Here is a 12,185-nt window from a genome sequence, read left to right as displayed (position 1 = left end):
AGAGCGATGAAAGGGGAGGGGCCCATGGCTCTGTAGCAGGAATGCAGGGCAGGCGAGTTCACGGCGGGCATTGTGGGATACTGGAGGAGGCCAGTTATGGTGATATAATGAACAGCAGCGTCTACTCTGTCACTTTAAGTTTGCTGCAAAAAGCTCTAGACCTCTCATCGAAGTCATTTTATTTTGTCACCAAAACAGGGCAGTTTTGTCGCCAGATGTGGCATTGCACTGTGTACACCGGCCACAAGCTGCGGACCGAGGGAGACTGCACAGCCACTGCCTGTCAGCAGGATTCCCCCTCCTCCTCCTCAGGGAGACTAAATCTCTGTGCCTAGACAGCCGGTCCATCCGCTGCACCTCAATCCCCCATGCCCAAGCCTCCCTGCCAAAGCCCTGCACCTGGGTCCATACAATTAAGTCTCACTTGTCGCTGGGAACTTAACTTCTTGTGCCCAGAGTGTCTCAGCCCCCCTCAGTAGATGACCTGAGAAACATCAGCAGCCGCGCTGCATACCGGTCTGTGGGTGGCCTTCAGTGGGGTTCAGCACAGCAGGGAGCAGGCTGGCCCTGTGGCTGTCTGCTGGCCACACATAATCATGGTCCTCTCCTCCTCTTGCCCTGACCTCCGCTGCTTTTAAGCCTTCCCTTGGAGCTGTCAGCACCAGCCGCCTCTGCACTAGGTGCCCAGAGGAGGAGAGGTGCTGGGCTCCCACCTGCCCAGCCCTGCTTCCTTCAAGCACAGGGGCAAGTGCCAGACTTGTGGGCACCATGTGAAGCCGTGAGAATCCCAACCCTCAGGCGTCAGTTCTAGAGCCCTGACCCATCCAGCAGGAGGGGAAAAAATTGCTCTTGCAGAGCTGGAGACAGGGAAGTGGAGCAGTGTGAGCTCCAGGGCTTTACCACAAGGTCCCACTGAGATTTGAACTCAGATTGCAGAATTCAGAGCCCTGAGTGCTGCCCATTACACCATGGGACCAGCTCATGCTGCCTTCTCTAGCCATCAGTGACCCTCATGGGGCCGGCTCATGTAAGGGACTGTTGGCCCCTTACTAAAGCTTAGTGGGGGTTTTGGTTGGCTAGTTCCCAGCACCAATAGAAGGGGGAAGGGCCAATGGGAAATCAGGACCCTGAGACTGACAGTCCCCTGGGCAATGGGGAGAGGCCAAAGCTCCAAGTTAGCCGCACTGACAGGCCAGGCAGTGTAATGAGGGAGTCACCAGGCCAGGGGGTCCCATCCTCCATGGGAGCTGGACCTGCCTGGGCCAGAGTGGGGCAGAGCTAAGGAGAGAGCAGGAGCCCAAGAAGAGCCAGGGAGCAGAGCTGGGCAGGTGTAGTGCCAGAAACTGCTCCCTGTAGGACTTTGCTACCTGGAGCAGTTACTGAGACCTGAGGTTGTTCTTATTTGCTGACTTGTCCTAATTGGCTAAAAGTTGACAGTGGTGGGAGATGGAAGCGTAAAGGCTTCATCCTCCAAACGACCCTGCCTGGTGTCCATCTGTATCTATTACCTCTTAATACCAAATTGTAAAAAAATAGAGTGAGGTCATTTAAGCATCATTTATTTTGCAGCTTCATTTACTGTGCTAACAATGTAGCATCCTGACACCGATACTTCTGCCCACATGCCCTGTGGGTTGGATTCATTTTAGTGGGACACGGGACATGTGGAGGATAATTTAAACTCTTAATTTCCTTAGGGTTTCCCTTTAATATACTTCTCTGCTGGTGCAATTTCTGACCATTGCACGTCTATTGTATTTATTACAATAGCACAAGTAAGTCACACAAGTGACATAGTCTAAGGGCTTGGCTACACTTGCAAGTTAGAGCCCATTAAAGCAGCCCCGGGTGCCCTAACTCCTGAGGTGTCCACACTCGCAAGGCACATGGAGCGCCTGGGCTCTGCAGGTGGAGCACTCTGGGTAATCCACCTCCATGAGAAGTATAAAGCTCGCTGAGCCCTGCTGAAATACCCGGGCATCAGTGTGGATTACGTGTTGCATCACTGCACTGTGTTTGGCCTCAGGAAATGTCCCATAATCCCCTGAAGTCAAGTGCCCACTCTGGTCATTGTTTTGAAATCGGCTGCAGGCATGCGGATATCCCCTTTCAAAGCTCAGTTTCTGACAGCCGGCTGCTTATCTGCTCCGGGACAAAGCAACCATTAGTGTGGAATGCTGCTGCTGTTGTGAGTGTGTATGAGGGGAGGTGGGGGTCTGCTGCTGTTCGAACACACAAGACAGCATGCTGACACACTCTCAGCCCCCCAAACACACTGTCGTTCCCCCCACGTACACACAACACACTCCCTGTCACATTCCACCCCCGCCCCCCATTTGAAAAGCACGTTGCAGCCACTTGCACACTGGGATAGTTACCCCAGTGCACTGCTCTCTGTGGCATTGCCAGAGCTGCTAATGTGGCCACTCCAGTGCGCTTGCAGCTGTCAGTGTGAACACACGGCAGCGGTTTCCCTGCTGTGGTTTCACTCCCAGTGCTCTACATCTGCAAGTGTAGCCAAGCCCTAAATTTGCCAGACGAACCAAACTCAGTAACTGCCCTCCACCACCATGTGCAGGGAGTAGGGGCACCGTGGAGCACACACCACACTTGCTGGCTCAGCCTTGTGCATGCTGGGGTGGCCACCTCCCCATTGATGAGACCTGGTCCCACCATCTCCATGGAGCTCCAGTCTGCCCTGCTGCCATCCCTATCTGTGTTGTCTTCTCTAGCAGTTGACTGGAAGGTGAGCATTGGCCGCACGCCATGTAGCCGTGTTGTCTCCAAGGGCGAAAGCAGGAGGAATGGTGCCTTCATAGCCCACCCAATATTCCATAACATAGTTAAGGAAAATATTTCTCAATGAATTCTCAGTAAAAGATCAGTAGCAGCCAGTGTCCGCATCAGTCTACGAGCATTGGTATTTTCTTGAAATTTGTCAGACCAACCTATCTAACACCTAACACACATTTGAAGTTCTTCTTTTCACACCGTTGCTCATTCTCAGGTTCTGCTTTGTCTCCAGACAGATCCATTCTCTTTCAGGACAGCCTTGCTCTTCCTGTCTGTGTCACTCACTGAGGTGTGGGAGTAAACACTCCCTTTCCTTCTATTCTCAGACAAACACTAGTATTAAGTGTTTGCTACTGATGGGTCTAGAAAGGATTTGTCAAGTGGAAGATGCTGTTTCTGGGGGATTGCTCCCAAGATCCAGTACTTTGGTTTCAAACGTCTCCCAGCTTGCTTGGGGAAAATAACACCAAGGCTTTGTTGCAATATACAAGAAGGAAGGAGTTTTTCCATCCCAGATGGGACTTGAACCCACAATCTCTGACTTAGGAAGCCAATGCCTTATCCATTAGGCTACTGGGGCCCTGAAGAACAGTGAAAAGAAGGATGGAAATTCCCTCTCAGGATTGCACATTCCTCACATTCACTCAGAAGCCAAATACCCATTTAATGGCCTTACAGAAACGTCTGCATCCCCTGGCAGCGAGGCACCTGGGCAGGTCCCAGAGCTGAGCACCACCTTTCTGCCAGCCATCTTTAGAGAAGAACCCCACCCTAGAGTCACCCCTCCCTCCTTCAGCACCTCCACGGCTGTGGCTCTGAGTGGCAGTAGGATGATTAGGGGGCGAATCCGGGGCTGGAAGGGGGGTAAGGTCGGCCTGTAAGGAGTAACCAGGTGGGGCAGACCCAGGGGGAGGCTGTGGGCTGCTGGTTGGTTGTTGGGATCCGAGCTCTAGTTCAAAGCTGCACAGTGACCTGACACCCAGGGTTATAGGGCTGACATAGTGACCCCCTTACTGGCCTCGGTGACCCCCAAACCCTTGTTACTAAGGGCATTGAGGAGTCTCTGTCCATTAATAACTTCTGGGAGCTCCCCAGCAGGCTGCGGGCGTCAGCCGCCTCCTGCCTCACAGGTTAGACTCTTGGCGCTGTGCCAGCCGCCCCCTCGCTTGCAGGCCCAGTGTAAGAAGCAGGAGGCCTGGTGCTGGCAGAAGAGGGTTTTGATTAATCGACCTCTGTGTGATGGGCACAGGACGCTTCCACTCAGTAGCATAGCTGGGGGGGAGCAGGGGGAGCAGCTAAGGGCGCCGGGTTCCTCCGGTGGGGGTGTGGAGCAGCCGTTCATTTTCCTGTTCGCACTCCTCTGCGGTGTGAAAATCGGGGAGGGGAGGCACAAGCCCCACTTCCCTCCCGAAATGACGCCCAGTGGGGGAAGCCAGGACAACAGAGGGGGGCGGCAAGTGGTGGCCAGACTCTCACCGCCAGGGTCTAGTCTAGCTCAGGGTCCAGCTCAACTTCCTCCCCGCGCCACTGGCCCCCCGTCCCCTTCCACCACCAGGTCAACCCGGGCACTAGGGCAGGAACGGGGTGAGGCAGCAAGTCAAGCTGAGCAAGGCAGGCAAAAGCGAGTCTTGTCTTCATGGGCCGCTCACAATGACGTCCTTTTTGTGTGCAACTGCTGCAAAAATATCTCGGGCAGAGAAGCAACAGGCCAAAATATTACTACACAGCTGCCAAAGTAGCTCAGTTGGGCGAGCGTTAGACTGAAGTTCTGAAGGTCCCTGGTTCAATCCCAGGCTTTGGCAGGCCCTTTCATCCCTCTTTGCACAGTGGTGGCTTGTTTTCTGGGAGCACAGTGGTCCCTGCACCGAAGGTGAGTCCCTGAGCTTGGGCTCTACAGTAGGAAAAGATATTGTGGGCATCTGTCCCTAGTTGGCTGGCCTGACATTTAACAATGAGGGACAGGAGCTGTCTCTCCTAAGTGAGTTATTGGTGGACCCAATATGGCAGGAAGAGAGTGCTAGAGGGGGCACTGGGTAGTGACAGGCAGGTATAGAGGATGAAAACTCTTCTGTGCAGCTGAGGGAGGGCAGTACCAGGGAAGGGGCATGTGTGAAAGTGGCCATGTGGAAGGGAGTTGGGGGCCCAGGAGGAGGCACTTGATGTTCAGTGTCTTGGAGCAGCTGGGTTTGGACACGGTGGGTGTTCAGGAAATGCACATTAACAACTCTAGGGTAGCTTGATGGGCAGAGGGTGATTGGAGGAAGGGCCCATCCCTCTGGTCCTCCAGGCCAGGGAAGGATGATGGGGTTGGAGTCTTGTTCTTCACATTCGCAGTGCGAGTACAGAAGGGGCTGGAGCTCCGACCAGGGAGAGCATTACTGGTGGCTTTGTGCTCCATGGCACTGGTTACTGCTATATTAGTGTGTATGGTCCCCAATTAAGGCATGAAAGGAAAGTTCTATGAAGGAACAGGCTCCCTTCTTCTAGACCGCACGGTGTTTGGTGTCAGGGGGGATTTCAGTTGTTGCACCGGCCTGAGGACTGTTGGTCCTGTTTTCCCAACCGTCAGAGGAAACTCTTCTATGATGAGCACTACCTGGCGCAGGTCTGTAGTGAGGTCGGCTTAGAGAACGTGTTTCTGCACAGTGGAACCAGTGGAGGGTGGGCAGTAACCTCCTATTCCTCTGACCTGAGCTCACAGCAGCCACAGAGAGGATACACCTTTCTGAGGGGACAGGCCAGGAGTCGCACTGACCGGATTTCCGTGAAGGAGAGCACGTCGACAGCCCAGTGCAGGGTGGTGCCAATGGACTGTTCGGATCACACAGCTCTCACTGTGTGCTCAATGTGGGCAATTCCCTGACCCAGGGCAGAGGATATTGGAAGCTGAACATCCAGAGCTTGCAAGATAAAGGAGCAGGGGGGTGAGGCCTGGTGGTGTTGGCAGAACGGGAAAGCAGCAGAGGGTTCTATGGCAACCAGGGGGCTCGGTGGGAGTCGGCGGCTTTGTTCTGGGAGTCGGGCAAACACCGCAACATTAAAGAAACCAACGGTGCCAAGTCCTGCAGCGTCGCCTGTGGGATTTCCACAAGAGCATCCAGGCAGGGGAGCCAGTCAGCGTGTGACTGTATGACTGGATCAAGTGACAGCTGCCCGAGTTCCACTGAATAGTGCAAGCTGAGCTCAGGGGGACTCTGGGACCTGTGGCTTCATACCTAAGCATATGTGGAGTTTCAAGGCTTTGTCTTGCTCTTTCAAATGATGCAGGAGCTAGTCTTTTGCCTGCTGGCTGTTGTGACTTGCCTGGAGCCCTGTAGGGAGGGATGGGAGCTGGGTTTACTCTGAGTTCTGCAGCTGGGCTGCAGCCAGGCACAGGAGGCCGCCCTCTTGGTTGACCTACTGGCCCAAAGTCACTTTGGCGGTGTTGGTCTTTCCCCAGGAAAGCTGAAGCACAGGCCTGAGGGAGGGAGACTCAATCCTTCTCCCTCTTGGTCAGGGCAGAAGAGGCGGCTGTGAGAGCGGCCAGGTTCCTGAGCTGGGCCTTCCAGCGTTTGGGGAGGGTGGAGCTGACTGGGGCATGGTGCTGGCAAAATGCCTCAGGGCGCTGGCGGGAGGAGCAGGCCAGGGCAAGGGCTGGGAAGAGAGAGAGAGAGACCAGCAGGTTTCCTCTATTGTTTCCTGCGCCCTTTTTCTTCCATAGTTTCTCCTCCACATGAACTTGCTCACTCACAGTGCCCCCCCACACACACATTACCTTCCAGCAGGAGGTGGCAGCACCCCCCACCCAATGCAGGGGAAAGGGCTGAGTGTATCTCTGCACCCTGAGTCCAGGGCACCCACTCTCTCTGCCCCACACATCGAATCTGGCCCTGCTGCAAAGTGACCCCTAAGAACCAGCATCCTCCAGGACAGCAGGTTTGGCCTCAGAGCAGGGAATGTGTCCCCCATGCTGCTCTTAGGCCACTAGGTGCTCTGGAAACAGGAGGGCTCTGAATGTAACCTATAGCGCACATAGCTCATTTGGGGATGTAGCTTAATGGTAGCGTGCATGCTTTGCATGTATGAAGTCCAGGGTTCAATCCCCAACATCTCCAGGTTCTTTTCACCCTGCTGCTTTGCTTATGCCCAGAGGGGATGTGGCCCTGCAATCTCCCTGCAGGAATTTCAATCCTGCTTAGTGAGGGGTAAGTGCCAATTGCATGGAAGGTCTGGGGGGGTTTCTGCTCCTAAGTCTCCTCTGTACATGTAAGATTCCCACCTGCTGCGCTGCTTGGGACAAGGGTAGATGAGAACAGAGAATCCTCAGGCACTGGAGGGAAAGGTCCCATCTGCACAGACTGAGAGGCAAAGACTAGACTCATTTCTTGTCTGGACCCAATCTTTTCACCTGGTATAGCCCTTGTTCCAGCTCAGGTGATAGCTAGGGGATGTCTCATGACTGCAGCCATGTTTGTTCAGTTCCACCCCCTTATACAGCTTTGGTACAAGGCAGGAATTTTTTCTCTCTCTCCTGGGGAAGAGCCCCAGGTTTAAGATGGATTCCTGTACCAGGTGATACCTTACAAGAGACCTTTTGCATGAAGCATAGTCCAGTCACTTTATATTCACACTCATTCGCATATTTTCATAAAATCCTATGGAGTGCAACGTCACAGCAGGGAAAGGGTTTTACTGCGGCACCTGGGAGCAGTTGAGTTTCATGTTCAGGCTGTGGTATGAGTTCCTCCAGGTTTCTCGTAAGCACACAGAGACCTTAGCAAGTGCTCTCGATACAGGAATGGCCCTGACACGATAAAGTGATGGGGATTGCATTTTCCTTTTTTATTTCTGTATTTCCAATGACATTTCTGTTTGTGATTTTGTTTTGCTTTGTATAACTGTGTTTTCTCCTGGATTTGATATTTAACTAAAAAAAGAATAAGGCCTCAGGGCACCGGATGGAGGAGCAGGCTGGGGCTAGGACTGCTAGGAGAGCGAGAGTAGCAGGTTTTCTGTATTGTTTCCTGCCTTCATTTTCATGACTAGTTTCTCTCGTGCACTAAATTTGTTTCTTTCACATGTGAGTCTGGCTAGTTCAGTTGGTAGAGCATCAGACTTTTAATCTCAGGGTTCAAGTCCCTGGTCACGTGAAATGGAAGAAGGATGTTATTTGACAGCACCTTTTTTCCCCAGGACTTGGCTTTTCACTAGGAAGGGCCATGTACTGCCTGGGACTGAAGGGGCAACGTCCTCACATGCCCACTGGCCTCTCAGGCTGGATTAAGAAAGGCCTCTGGGAGCTGCAGCAAACTGCTGCATGACAACTTGGTGAGCAAATGCAGGGCTGCCCCCACAGGGTCATCCACACCAGAGCTCAGCAGAGGTCTGGGGGTTCCCTATTGGTCCCATGGGTTAAGGGCCAGCACTCGGGACTTTGAGTCCTGCAATCTGAGCTGAAGTCTCAGTGGGCTCTGAGGACAATTTCTGTGCCACAAACCCTGCTGGGCCTTCCAAGGCTCTATCTTGCTCTCTCCAATGCCATGAAAGCCTGTCTTTCACCCGCTAGCTGTTGTGACTTGAGCACAAGAGGGACATTTGATCCAGAAGCCTGGCCGTGCCTGGAGTCCTGTAGGTAGGGATGCGAGCTCCATTTCCTCTGAGTCCTAAAGCTGGGCTGCAGCCTGGCCTAGGAGGCAGCCCTATTGGTTGACCTACTGGCCCAAAGTCACTTGGGCGGTGTTGGTGTTCCCCAGGGATGCTGAAGGGCCTAAGGGAGGGAGGCTCAATACTCCCCCGCATCAGTCAGGGCAGAAGAGGAGGGCTGCAAGAGTGGGCAGGTTGATGGCTGGGCCTTCTAGCGTTCGGTTGGGGACAAGGTGGGGAACGCGAACCGGGAGAAATGGTTGCTGGCCTGTGAGGAGTGGCTCAGCCGGTGGCGTAAGTGGACCTTGTCATTACCTACAAGGTTGTGATGCTCAAGACCCATCTGTGGGAAATTTCCTCAGCCAGGTATCTCCCCCTGCTCCACGAGTGCTGCAGAGACCGAACACGATGGCCTTCCACTTCTTGTGGGGCCATAGGATGTCCCTACCTAGTCAGGAGAAGTGCGGCTTTTCTGCCGTATTAGAAGGGAGGTTGGGCCTGGTGGGCTTCGAAGACTTTTATGACTCTACCTGTTTTGTTTTTCAATTTTCAGTGTGTGGCTGAGCTGGAAGGCAGGTCAGGCCCGAGGGGAATGGGGGGGCAACCGCAAAGAATGCAACTGACTCTTCCGATATGGCCATATTTTTTTTACCCCACTGGGTGCAGCACCGGGTATGAAATGGCCGATAGTGGCGGAAGGGGGAGGAGATTAGGAAGGCCTTCCCCCCCCCCGTGTTCTTCTACTCCCACCTTACAGCCTACAGGATTTTCAGTGGGTGGCTAGGTGGAAGGTGCTTGCAGGATGGCTTCATCTGCAACAGTGGACACCCTCACAGCAGCGGCGGCCACAACAGTGAGCCTCCCCCCCCCCAGCCCTTCGGCTCAGTCTGAACAGAGGTCAATGTACCACTGGGTGAGACAGGCCAATTTTAAGGAGCTTCCTCTGAAGGTGAGCAACTGTCCCCAGAACTTACTGACAGGAGCTTTAAAGTATTTGCAAATGTGCACGGCCGGCATGTGCAGAGCAAAGGCGGCCCGGGGGCACTGTGTCAGGCTCTGGCACCGCTTAAGACAATGGACCATCATCAGCCACCAGGTGACCCAGGATCTAAGGCAGGAATGGGGTGAGAAAGCAAGTCAAGCTGAGCAAGGCAGGCAAAAATTCATTTCGCCTTTGTGGGTGCTCGTAGTGATGCCCTTTTTGTGTGCCAGGGCTGACAAAAACATCCCGGACAGAGAAGCAGCAGGCCAAAAAAGCAGCAGGGGTATTCTATCTGCTACCCAAGATCCATAAACCTGGAAATCCTGGTTGCGCCATCATCTCAGGCATTGGCACCCTGACAGCAGGATTGTCTGGCTGTGTAGACTCCCTCCTCAGGCCCTACGCTACCAGCTACCTTTGAAACACCACTGACTTCCTGAGTAAACTACAATCCACTGGTGATCTTCCAGAAAACACCATCCTGGCCACTACGGAGGTAGAAGCCCTGTACACCAACATTCTACACAAAGATGGACTACAAGCCGTCAGGAACAGTATCCCCGATAATGTCACGGCAAACCTGGTGGCTGAACTTTGTGACTTTGTCCTCACCCATAACTATTTACATTTGGGGACAATGTATACCTTCAAGTCAGCAGCACTGCTATGGGTACCCTCATGGCACCACAGTATGCCAACATTTCTATGGCTGACTTAGAACAACGCTTCCTCAGCTCTCATCTCCTAATGCCCCTACTCTACTTGCGCTACACTGATGACATCTTCATCATCTGGACTGATGGAAAAGAAAACCCTTGAGGAATTCCACCATGAGTTCAACAATTTCCATCCCACCATCAACCTCAGCCTGGACTAGTCCACACAAGAGATCCACTTCCTGGACACTACTGTGCTAATAAACGATGGTCACATAAACACCACCCTATACCAGAAACATACTGACCGCTATACTTACCTATATGCCTCCAGCTTTCACCCAGACCACATCACACAATCCATTGTCTACAGCTAAGCTCTAAGATATAAGATATATGCTCCAAACCCTCAGAGAGACAAACGCCTACAAGATCTCTATCAAGCGTTCTTACAACTACAGTACCCACCAGCTGAAGTGAAGAAACAGATTGACAGAGCCAGAAGAGTACCCAGAAGTCACCTACTACAGGACAGGCCCAACAAAGAAAGTAACAGAATGCCACTAGCCATCACCTTCAGCCCCCAACTGAAACCTCTCCAGCGCATCATCAAAGATCTACAACCTATCCTTAAAGATGATCCCTCACTCTCACAGATCTTGGGAGACAGGCCAGTCCTTGCTTACAGACAGCCCCCCCCGCCCCCCCAACCTGAAGCAAATACTTACCGGCAACCACACAACAAAAACACTAACCCAAGAACCTATTCTTGTTACAAAGCCCATTGCCATGTCTGTCCATCTATTCAGGTGATACCATCATAGGACCTAATCACTTCAGCCACACTATCAGAGGCTCGTTCACCTGCACATCTACCAATGTGATATATGCCATCCTGTGCCAGCAATGCCCCTCTGCCATGTACATTGACCAAACCAGCCAGTCTCCACGTAAAATAATAAATGGACACAAATCACATGTCAAGAATTATAACATTCAAAAACCAGTCGGAGAACACTTCAATCTCCTGGTCATGCATTTACAAACCTAAAAGTCGCAATATTATAACAAAGAACCTTCAACAACAGACTCCAACGAGAGACTGCTGAATTGGAATTAATTTGCAAACTGGACACCATTAAATTAGGCTTGAATAAAGACTGGGAGGGGATGGGTCATTACACAAAGTCAAACTATTTCCCCATGTTTATTTGTCCCCCTACTGTTACTCACACCTTCCTGTCAACTGTTGGAAATGGGCCATCCTGATGATCACTACAAAAGGTTTTTTTCTCCTGCTGATAATAGCTCACCTTAACTGCTCATTCTTGTTAGAGTGTGTATGGCAACACCCATTTTTTTCATGTTCTCTGTGTATATATATATCTTACTGCTTTATTTCCACTGCATGCATCCGATGAAATGGGTTTTAGCCCAGCAAAGCTTATGCTCAAACAAATTTGTTAGTCTCTAAGGTGCCACAAGTACTCCTCTTTCTTTTTGCAGATAAATTAATGGAGGTTAAGTCCATGAATGGCTATTAGCCAGGATGGGAAAGGAATGGTGTCCCTAGCATCTGTTTGTCAGAGGGTGGAGATGGATGGTAGGAGAGAAATCACTTGATCATTACCTGTTCAGTCCCTCTGGGGCACCTGGCATTGGCCAGTGTTGGCAGATAGGATGCGGGGTTGGATGGACGTTTCGTCTGACCCAGTATGGCCATTCTTATGTTCTTATGAAGAGAGGGGCAAAGCCCTGTGACAGAGATTCTGTAGTGTAGTGGTTATCATGTTTGCCTAATACGCAAAAGGTCTCTGGCCTGAAACCAGGCAGAAACACAATGGCTTAATTTTCCCAGCTCCTACTGGCCTATCTCTGCTGTTGTAAGAGCAGCAGTGATTTCTATGCGCAGAAGGTCTGTTATACTTCCCCTGCTCCCACTTTTGTCTCCTCTCCCTCTCTGAATGCCTGTGAAGTGGCTTTCCCCATCCCGCTCCCTCCTGGAATGCTCGTGGGATGAATGGGTTGGTTGAAGAGCAGAAGAGCTCCCAGGTAGACAAGGTGTCTGGGACTCTAATTAGGCAGCGATCACACACCCAGAGCATGGACACTGCCCAAGGTGGAGTGTGACC

The 12,185-nt window shown here is 52.2% G+C and overlaps 2 non-coding genes across 2 annotated transcripts; one reads left to right on the top strand and one right to left on the bottom strand.

The window, feature by feature from the left end:
• Positions 1–3,300: 3,300 nt before the first annotated feature.
• On the bottom strand, positions 3,301–3,373 carry TRNAR-CCU. Its single transcript has one exon. It is a non-coding gene; the product is annotated as a tRNA-Arg (tRNA).
• A 1,149-nt stretch (positions 3,374–4,522) lies between these two features.
• Positions 4,523–4,595, top strand: TRNAF-GAA. Its single transcript has one exon. It is a non-coding gene; the product is annotated as a tRNA-Phe (tRNA).
• The last annotated feature ends 7,590 nt before the right edge of the window (positions 4,596–12,185 follow it).

Source organism: Mauremys mutica, unplaced genomic scaffold (assembly GCF_020497125.1).
Source record: "Mauremys mutica isolate MM-2020 ecotype Southern unplaced genomic scaffold, ASM2049712v1 Super-Scaffold_100101, whole genome shotgun sequence".
NCBI lineage: Eukaryota > Metazoa > Chordata > Testudines > Geoemydidae > Mauremys > Mauremys mutica.
The sequence above is the reverse complement of the archived record's forward strand: the minus strand, read 5'-3'. Positions and strand labels throughout refer to the sequence as shown.